At 33.6% G+C, this 9,897-nt stretch overlaps 1 long non-coding RNA gene across 2 annotated transcripts; it reads right to left on the bottom strand.

Moving 5' to 3' along the window:
• Nucleotides 1-280: 280 nt before the first annotated feature.
• On the bottom strand, nt 281-8,900 carry LOC117108508. 2 transcript variants are annotated; one of them, XR_004445376.1, is made up of 5 exons: nt 8,394-8,900; nt 5,497-5,619; nt 4,713-4,964; nt 932-989; nt 281-333 (listed from the first exon to the last, which is right to left on the bottom strand). It is a non-coding gene; the product is annotated as an uncharacterized LOC117108508 (long non-coding RNA). The 2 variants fall into 2 exon arrangements; XR_004445377.1 differs by lacking the exon at nt 932-989 and having other exon boundaries at nt 294-333.
• Between the last annotated feature and the right edge of the window lie 997 nt (nt 8,901-9,897).

The following is a 9,897-nucleotide window of genomic DNA, read 5'->3' as shown; positions in this document are numbered from 1 at the left end:
CCTAGATACATACACCACTGCCTGTGATTAAAATCAAAAGGGTTTCATCTACAGCATGTGGCTGTGTGTGAAACCTCCTTAAAACACTTCTTAGCTAAGTGCTGCTGGAGAGTAATTAACTCAACCAAGTCAGTGGTAGTGTGAACGCCACATTGCAACCACAGTGGTCTGTAAAAGTAGTGCAATTTGTGGATTACTATCAACTTACCGGCTGTGTTCATGGCTCTACTACTAAGCCTGTGTCTGAAACCCTAGTGCTTCTGCCTGGCTGAGGGCTACTAGGAGGATTTTTTTGGCATAAAATCTGTCTCAACAGTCTTCTTCATAGTAATTCTTAGAAGAAAAAAATACAGAGATACAAGTATAGATGAACCCACATGTAAATAATAATCAATCTTTCTACTTTTGAGGATTTTTCAGTGAAACTCTGCTATGTTTTTAGGATTTCACATAACAACAACACAGGTAGACACTTAGTGGGAAATAAGAAAGTCTATGCCTTTCCATTAAAGATAAAGAAAACCTGAATTAAGTGGATTACATAACAGATTATATGCAACTTGACATAATTTATCATCACTGTTAAAAAATTCCCAGAGTACATTTACATAAAACTTACAATATTGCATATTGCATTACTACGATAATTGTTTCTAGTGGGCCTACCCAATAAACATGTCTTTGTGTTGATTGTTTTTTCTTCTCTCATTTTTTCCGAGAGAATGAGCATACTGTATATCTGGGAATCCTCTAACCATTAAAATATTGTTAACTTTATATTGAAGGCATGGCAAATTTTCGAAACTGCATGCTCAAATCAAAGCCCCTTTCTTTTCTTTTTTTTTTTTTTTTTGAGTATTTGAAAAAGTAAAAAAAAATTTTTTTTTAAATACATAATTATCAAATTAATAAGAAGGGTCTGTACACATACCTGTCTCTAACTGTTCTTTTTGGTTTCCAGTAACCAAATTCTCCATTGAAGAACATTCCTTTCATATTAACATACGAATAGAAATCATTACGATTCTTAAACTTGGAAATGATGGAACCACTATAATGCTATGAAAAAGATTAAGATATTTTCATTATATAAATAGCATCCTGAAGAAGTTCATTGCATAACAAAAGCTTGGTGTTCAATAAACTATATTTTGTATAGTAAGTATACGGTAAGTAGAGCAATTTGATTTTTTTACTGATTTACTTCAGTCTAACATGGCTACTCAGGGGTCCCAAGGTGGAAGAAGTCAATTGCAGGAGATCTGGTTAAATGAGCTTTGTTAGGATATCAAGAGTTGTACATGTTTCATTGTCAACCTAATGGGGTGAGTAATGTTTGCCAGTTTAGCCAAAAATATAGGCATGAACCATAGAACTAGGAAACTAAACGCAGCAAATTTTCCCTTATGAACCAGAATGATTGTCCACTGCTATTGTTAAAATAAAATACCAAAATGTTATTTATTTACTTATTTATTTTAAACACAGAGTTTATTTAAATGTGAAAATAACAAACTATTACCTTACAAAATAAAATTTAAAACATGTTAAACAGAATTGTTATACTGTATGTCTCATCAATCAATAAAAAATTGCATAGCAAACCTATCATGTTAAGAAGTGGAGCAATAGAAAGCACTATTCCCCTTAAAAAGTAGGCCTACTATTCCCCTTTAAAAAAAATAGTACTTTTTGGATCTGTCGCGATGTGCAAACACTAGGCCCACTACATCGTGCTGCTGACGGTAAAGGGGATTTGCGACCTTTACGAGATTAGCCCCTAACCGCGTCACAGATCAGAGAGTTGACGATAAACAAATATGGAGGCTGTTCGTTTTGAGATGAAGGAGGACTAGCCTAGGCCTACTGTAGCATTAGTTCTTGATGAAGCCGATAGAAAAAGAACCAAAAGACAAATTAAATATCACCTTATCGATATTCGACAAATATTGCAAGACGATGGGTGCTGTTGAAATTGAGGAAATAAGCAAAGAAGAGCTAGACACGGATGTAGGAAAAAATGGCCCTGGTAAAAATGGCCCTAATGACAAGCAGGTAAAAAAGGCCCCAGTGAAGAAATTCATTAATAGCTAAATGACTTTTTTTTTTAAATCTTCATATATTTAGATACTGTAAAACAGCAAGTATTGAATCAATAAATAAAAACTGGCCCCCAATTATAAAATTCAATAAAAAAATAAATTTTTAAATGCATGCTGTAAAATACTCTGAAGCAAAAATTGAATTAATTAAAGTCAACAGAAACCATGCATATTTCAAAACTAAAATAACTTAGTTTTTAGCTGATTATTATTATTATTCTCTTTTTTTTTATAAAAAATAATTTGATGTTCATATCAACCCATTTTTACGGGGTTTAGCAATGCCCAGATTGAATTTCTGGAAAATTGTGATTCCGCTTCCCTGAAATTGGCCACAAAGAAATTATTTTGTATTAATAAATGCATAATTTATGTTGATTTATAGATTAAATTGTTGCTATTTTAAAAAATTTAAATGGAAAAAAAAAATAAAAAGTGTTATTCATGGCTTATTTTTTTTATCTTTGAATATGTAATTCCTGCAAAAATTAAAATATAAATTGCTATTTATTTGATGTTAGATTCTTTTTAAAAACTAAATTATTTCAGTTTAAAAAAAAATGCATATAATGATTTTTTTAAAATCAGTTTTAATACAGAATTATATTATTGGGGGTCATTTTTACAAGGCAATTTTTACCTTACACCGCCAGACACACTTTTTGATCACCTAGTAAGCCTACAGTAGGCCTCTAGTCGAGTAGTAGTATATAGATCAGACCATTTAGGCCTCTAATAACTCTAATAGGCCTCTATAAACAGCCTAGGAAGTAAGTACATTTTTAGGCATCGTAGAATCTATGTATGAAGTATATAAAACAAATATTGACTGCTCTAAATTCGAGGAACAGTGAAATCTATTGCCCGTCGGTGATGTGGAGACTGTAATCTATCTTCACTTGGGCCGAAGACTACGGCCTTCACATCACCTCAGAGAAATAGATTTTAACATTCCCCACAGGAGCAGTCAATATTTGTATATTTAATACATCACTGCAAATTTGATTTACTATTATTATTATATTGAAATGAAAATACCCTGTTAATATAGAACAGCAAAGAGGGGGTGACAACGCTAACTAGAATATCCACCACTGGATTGGACAATTAGATCCTTCTTAAGCTAGATGTATATTAGACACGATAACGACATATCATCGCGTAGTTTGTATTCTTCAACACTGGGCGCAATATGTGTCGTAGTGTCGTAATCGTGTCTGTGTAAATGTAGCTTAAATAGTGGGGAACGGGTCGATATCTTATTCCAATTCTGATTCCTGTTCCTGCTTGTCGTGAGTGAATCTGATACCTAGCTTGGATTGTTTACGTACCCTACTCTGCAATGTATGTTTTGTTCGAATTATACACAGCTAATGGAGGGTGAGTTGTGATTGTTTATTAAATTCTAATTAAAGTGGCCAAAGAGTAAATTTAGTATTGCAGTCTCCTGTCTATCTTTATTGTTTTTCCTGAAGTCGGTGAGGTACACTTGCTGCCGGACCACTACGCTCCGGGCGCCTTGAACCAATGTTGCATAACTGTTGAAACATTGTATTTATCAAAACTCTAGGATAATGAACGATTTGTTGTGTATTTGGCGAAATATCTTGAAGACTTGTTTTTGTAATTATACAAATTACATGAAATGTACTTTGTTTTAATGTCTATTGTATTAATTCTTAATCTATAATTCACATTATACGATTCAAAACCAGATGAAATTGTTTGATCATCTTATATTAAGCGTTTGGAAGGTTAAAGACAATGTTTATATCCGTACGTGTCTGTTATACTGTATGTTGTAGTTAAGTTGGATGACGAAGCACTGCAGCCGTGGGTCCCCAGCCCAAATTTCCAATTTTTAATTAGAATGAGGTCAAATAATTTAAATTATAATATTATTATAAGATTTACTACTAAAAACTGAGCTATGACGCCAGGTATACCCCTCACTACAGATAACAAGTGATTCTAGATTAGTGCCTGTTGGGGACCTGCTTGAAAAAATGAGAAGACAGAGACTGTGATGGTTTGGGCATGTGAAGCGGAATGGCTGTGTGGCCAAAAAGGTAGAGGTGCCAGGAAGTTGCTAAAGATGACATGGCGCGCAGGAATCAATAAAAACCTGGTATAGCTTAAAATCAGTGATGATATAGCAAATGATACCAAAATATAAAAAAGTATAACATAATTTAAAGTACTCATAAACCATATGATGATGCCAAATGCTACAAGACAGACAATAGTTTTCAGCCCTTGAGTACAAGTTGGGGATGAGGTGAGCAATATTGTACTGTATTGACAAAATTGGCCGGCGGCAACTGTCAGAGCCTTGTTGCTTAAAATATGTTTCATTTTGTCATTTGATTGTCATCTTTAATGTTTATATACTGCAATCATAGTTTAGAATTGAGATTTTAAGCATGTAACAGTAGTTACTATGCCATCAAAGACATTTTTTATGGTTTTTTTTTAAATTATTTTGACTGATTTTTTTTTTTCTCTTTTTTTTTTTGTGATGTTCTTTCAATTTATGTTGATTCAACAATTGTGTCAAAACAAAATACAACAAGCTATAGGAAAAAAAAAAGAAAAAAAATGCTCTATTACCTCTTTACTGTTACTATCTTCAATGTTTCAACTGCATTCCTGACACTATCATAGAGGGCGCAGACTCATCATTCATGCTGTCACATGTGGGCTGGGCACTCTGCTCATCTTTGTGGACTTCACTTGTTCCATCTCAAACCGTCATTACTTCTACTCAATTTCACAGTGCTTTTTCGCATGCAAAAGAAGTTCTCTGCTTTTCGAAGAAAACTTCCGAAACTGATGGCCGTATATATTTTGCTGGAAGGAATACTAGGAATTAAGGAATAATATAAATAAACATGTAAGTATACATCTCAGTCATTAATTTAATGAATTTGAAATGTTAAAGTATATTGTATTTAAAATCGGTTAATTTCTCCTATGATCAGTAGCGTACAGTATCTAGAAGTCTTGAAATGGGGTGGGGAGGGGTTGTTGATTGCGAGGGGTGAAGGTGAAGTGCTTGATCATCAAGTGAGGATGTGCAGGTTTACTATAATTACGTGATATGAGGCCATTTTAATATACCTTGAGCGCTACTTTTTCACTCCAAAAATTTTCAAATGGGGGAACACCCCTCCCTGCACAGCCCTAGATATGCCACTGCCTATGATTAGAATCCAAAGGGTACTTGATTTCATCTACAGCATGTGCTGTGTGTGAAACCTCTTTAAAACACTTCTTAGCTACTGTAGGGCTGCTAGTACGATTAGGTCAACCAAGTTTGTCAGTGGTAGAAGGCCACATTACAACCACAGTGGGCTCTAGAAGTAGTGCAATTTGTGAATTATTCTCAACTTACCAGGTGTGTCCATGGCTCCACTGCTAAGCCTATGTCTGACCCTTAGGGCTTCTGACTTGCTGAGGGCTACTAGGAGGATTTGGTGGCATAAAATCTGTCTGAACTGTCTCCTTCCGAGTAATTCTAAAAAGAAAAATAAACAAAGATAAAAGAATACATGACCAGCTTTTTTTTTTCTTTTTTCTTTTTTTTTTCGCATTTGCACATAATATTAGAACAGGTAGTCATAGTGCAATAAACAAGGTCTCTATGCTTTTCCCATTAAAAGTAACATAAACCTAAACAAAGAGAACACCTATAACAAATAATAATAATGATAATATGTAATTGTAACTTGACATCATTTATCATCGTTAAGCCTTGAGTATACTTACATAAAACTTCCGCTCAGCATATTACAATACATTACTACCGTAATTATTTCTTGGGTAAAGCCTACCCCATAAACATGACATTGGGTTTATTTTTTTTTCTCCTTTTTTTGAGGAAGCAAGGGGGAGGGGAGAAGGAGGAAACACTGGTACATAAAATCGAAATCATCAATGTAAATTTCATCACATTTCTAAAAAAAAAAAAAATACTGCAAGAAAGTCTCAGAGTGCCATTTCCGAGCATCTAGGTGGCTATTTTAAAAATGTTCTCAACTCACCTAAAAAGCCAATTGGGTAAAGCGGTGTGGCATCCAACGTGTTAAATACATTTTTAGCCACATATACGTTTGTGTATCTAAGTACCAATATGTTTGTTCAATCCACCAAAGTCATGTATATATCCACTATTGAGGTGCGCAGCACTTTGTAGCATAATTTTACTCTAGCCAATGATATTGACAGTGGCCTGCTGCTTGGGATCCCTAGACTACTCTACTACTACATAACATAACAACGTATGACTTTGGGAACATATCATAAGTTCTACATTTGTTCATGTACTTAATATCACTTTCTGGTTTTACCAGTTTCCAGGCTTTTAAGCTTTCAAGGTCTATTTTTTGGCACCCAGTAAAATGATCAATCATACCTCTAAGCTTGTAAACAGCAAGAAGCAGTAAAATAAACTAAATTATACAAATAGACAGATATTTGTAGACATGTTTTAACCAACCAAATGGAGCAGGTAATGTCTGGCAAATTAAGCCTAAAATATAGGCACATAGGCCTTAGTGAAATGTTGTAATTGAAAACTAAACACAGCAATTTCTTATCCCATATAAAAACCTGTATGATTGTCCACAATTATTAAAATAAATGATATAAAAATCAAACTTGTGGTATATAATTAAAAGTAAAATATATAAATTTGTTAAAATAATGTGTTTGTCTTATTGGTCAATAATCAGTCATCCAATTAATCAACTAGTCATTTAATCAATCAGTCAATCAAGCATACATACATGAAAAAATAAATCATCACAACAATTAAATAAAATATATATTTTTTCTACATCATTACTTTAACAAATTTGGCTTATTATTATTATAATTATTATTATTATTTTCTTGTATCTAACAAAGTAAACAAACCCACAACAAATAAAACAACACACTCTCAATTGTTTGTCAATGCCATGTGCAGACTATCAAATTTTATTTGACAAAAATTGTCATCTCATGACCATATATATATATTTCGCTGCAGAAAAAGGGCCCAATGTTTCCGATAAGCTTTCGTATGAGAAATCAGATAATTTATCGGAAAAATTTCAGAATGCAAAAATAAAGTAACCTTTCACTGATGTCAAACGGTCATGCAAAGAATTATTTTTTGAGAGTCAGTTTTTACGGGAACTATTCATTAGTGGCCTATGCTTAAGATCAAACACTTTATAATTAATATGAGTAAAATATGTCGTGCTTATTAAGTAATATAACGGAAACCTAAAATGGCTGAGCACGACGTCGACGGTGCCTAGCTGGGCTTAGGTCTAAGGTCTATCCCTACCTACTGTATCGTTTATTGTACTGTAAAGCACACCAAACAAATCTAACATTCCTTTTCCTTTTTTTCTCCATTTGTACATTTGTACAGCAATACAACTCACTATACTCTATTAATTAATTCTAATTTACTTGTCTTATATATTGTTTCTAATTACGGGTTCTAATCATACAGTATGTTATTATTCATGTCTTTTTATATGTTTTATAATTTTATAACCTTGCAATGAAATGTTTGCTGCCTAGTATTTCCATTTTTGGACAATAAATGAAATCTTGAAATCTTGAATTTCTATATAGAAGTACAATAAAATATCATTGTGACAGTATATTTCCCAGAATGAAATAGGATAGTACTGAACGATTTCATCCTTGGCCTCACACAAAAAAAGGTAACCTGCTGGTCAACAGAATGAATGTTACGATGTTGAACACATTGCACTGTTGTCCATAATGTTGCATGATGGAATAAAATATTTGGAGGGAATTTTGAGATAATCTATCAGAGAAAATTATGGCAGAAATTGTAATTAGTGCTGTGGAAACACAGCCTTATATACGGGTTAACAAGATTTGTTCATTTCACCCATTTTTTAGATATGAAGTGCTTTTCCCTCAGGGTCCATGTGATTAAGTGTTGCTGCTGGGTGGAGAGAAGCAAATGCAGATAAAGGGCTGACTAGGACACAAAAGAAATGCACAGCCAGGGATTCAAACTCCAACCTCTAAGATTCAAGCTTCAGATTCCATTTATTTTCATATGAAATTTGTTTTCCTGAATTAGGAATACACAAAATATACATACAAATTAAATAATTACTATGCTAAAAATTAAATCTTAACAACTTGAAATTGTTTACAGCAAATGGCACCAAAACAAACTCTACAATTATTATCATTACCACTATTAATTAAATAATGGTTGAGTGCAGTTGAATAGCTTGGTGGAGGGAACCTTACCTTCCAATCCCAGGGTTCAACATTGATAGATCCACACAGTTATCACATGAGGCTAGTCGAGTGGCCGAGCGGTAAAGGCAGAAGAAACAAATTGCCTAAAATTTTGCTCCTACAAAATTAATAGAAACAATAATATAATGTTGAATAAATTATGGCATCATACTCAAAAGTGATATGCGATGGGTAAATGATAAATTTTGGTGCGTAGGGTATTTTAGCAGGCGTGTGTATTTTATTTTATTTTATTAATTGTTTTAGGCCTAAAGACAAGGATATGCCAAACAGCAAACATAATCCTTGGTTTGTATCACATAGAAGAAATCCAAATCCAAATCATTCCATCACTTTTCTTGACATATCCCTTTACCAGACAAAAATAAACGCAAGATTCTCTAAGTAAACCAAGTCTCATTATTTAATATGTATGTTGTACCCCATTTGTTTTTCCAATTTTTTTTTTCCAAAGGTACTGTACAGTATTGCACAAAATTAAAATGAATACTAACATCTCCACTAGTGAAAGATTATGAGTAGTTTATAAGAACAAGGTATTGTTGATCCCATTGATATTCAAACTAAAGACCCATGGGCTGAGCAGAGCAGTTGACTCAGAGTTATTGTTCCTGCTGCTTTTGCTGAAGACCTCAGTTCAAACCCAGCCAGCATTGGGTATATTGGAGTCTGATCACTTGGTATCTTGATTAACCCTCATATTGAGAGTTCGGTGGGTTAGGAACAATGTTTGTATCAGCATGTGTCACTTATAATTTGTTGAGTCGGGTGGCGATGCACACAGCTGCCATGGGTCTCCAGGGGTCCAGCCCAAATTTCTAATTTCCAATAAGAATGAGGACAAGTAAAACATTATTATTAATATTATTATTATTATTATTATCATTATTATTATTATTATTATTAAGATTACTACTCTAGGGGTCCCAAGTTGGAAGATGTCATTTCCAGGACAGATCTACATTGGCTGATCCAAGAATTCAAAAAGAGTGGGGGGCCTTTTACTGATGTAGGGTGAGCCTCATCTAGCACCACCATGGTTGGGACTGAGATAAGAACATTTGTGACACTCTAAAACATACATTTTTTATTATAATTTTCTTTTTTCCCTATTATTTTTATAATCTGGAAAAACTTAGGGGCCCAACACAGCTGTCCCCCCCCCCTCCTCCCTCTAATCATCCACTGATCTGCAATGGTTAACGACTTTTGTTAACACAATTAATTTTACCGCCATTCAATTCAATTGCTAGACCCTTTAATTCAAGACCACTTTTTCAAAGTACCAACTAACCATCTATCTTTTACCGCTGAGCTCACCCTCTAATTATGAGACCCCTCTAATTCCAGATCGAGACCACCTTTATATATGGAAGTAACAAGTGATAGAATGACCTCTAATTCAAGACCACTTTTGAAAATAAAAATTAAAAAAATTCAAGTTTTCAAAAAATTCTAAGAAAATGAACTTCAAAATTAACAGATGTATTTT

This window comes from Anneissia japonica, unplaced genomic scaffold, assembly GCF_011630105.1.
Source record: "Anneissia japonica isolate Jap-2015-1 unplaced genomic scaffold, ASM1163010v1 scaffold287819_len434453_cov191, whole genome shotgun sequence".
Classification (NCBI taxonomy): Eukaryota; Metazoa; Echinodermata; class Crinoidea; order Comatulida; family Comatulidae; genus Anneissia; species Anneissia japonica.
Note: the sequence above shows the minus strand (reverse complement) of the source record. Positions and strands in the feature narration are given on the sequence as shown.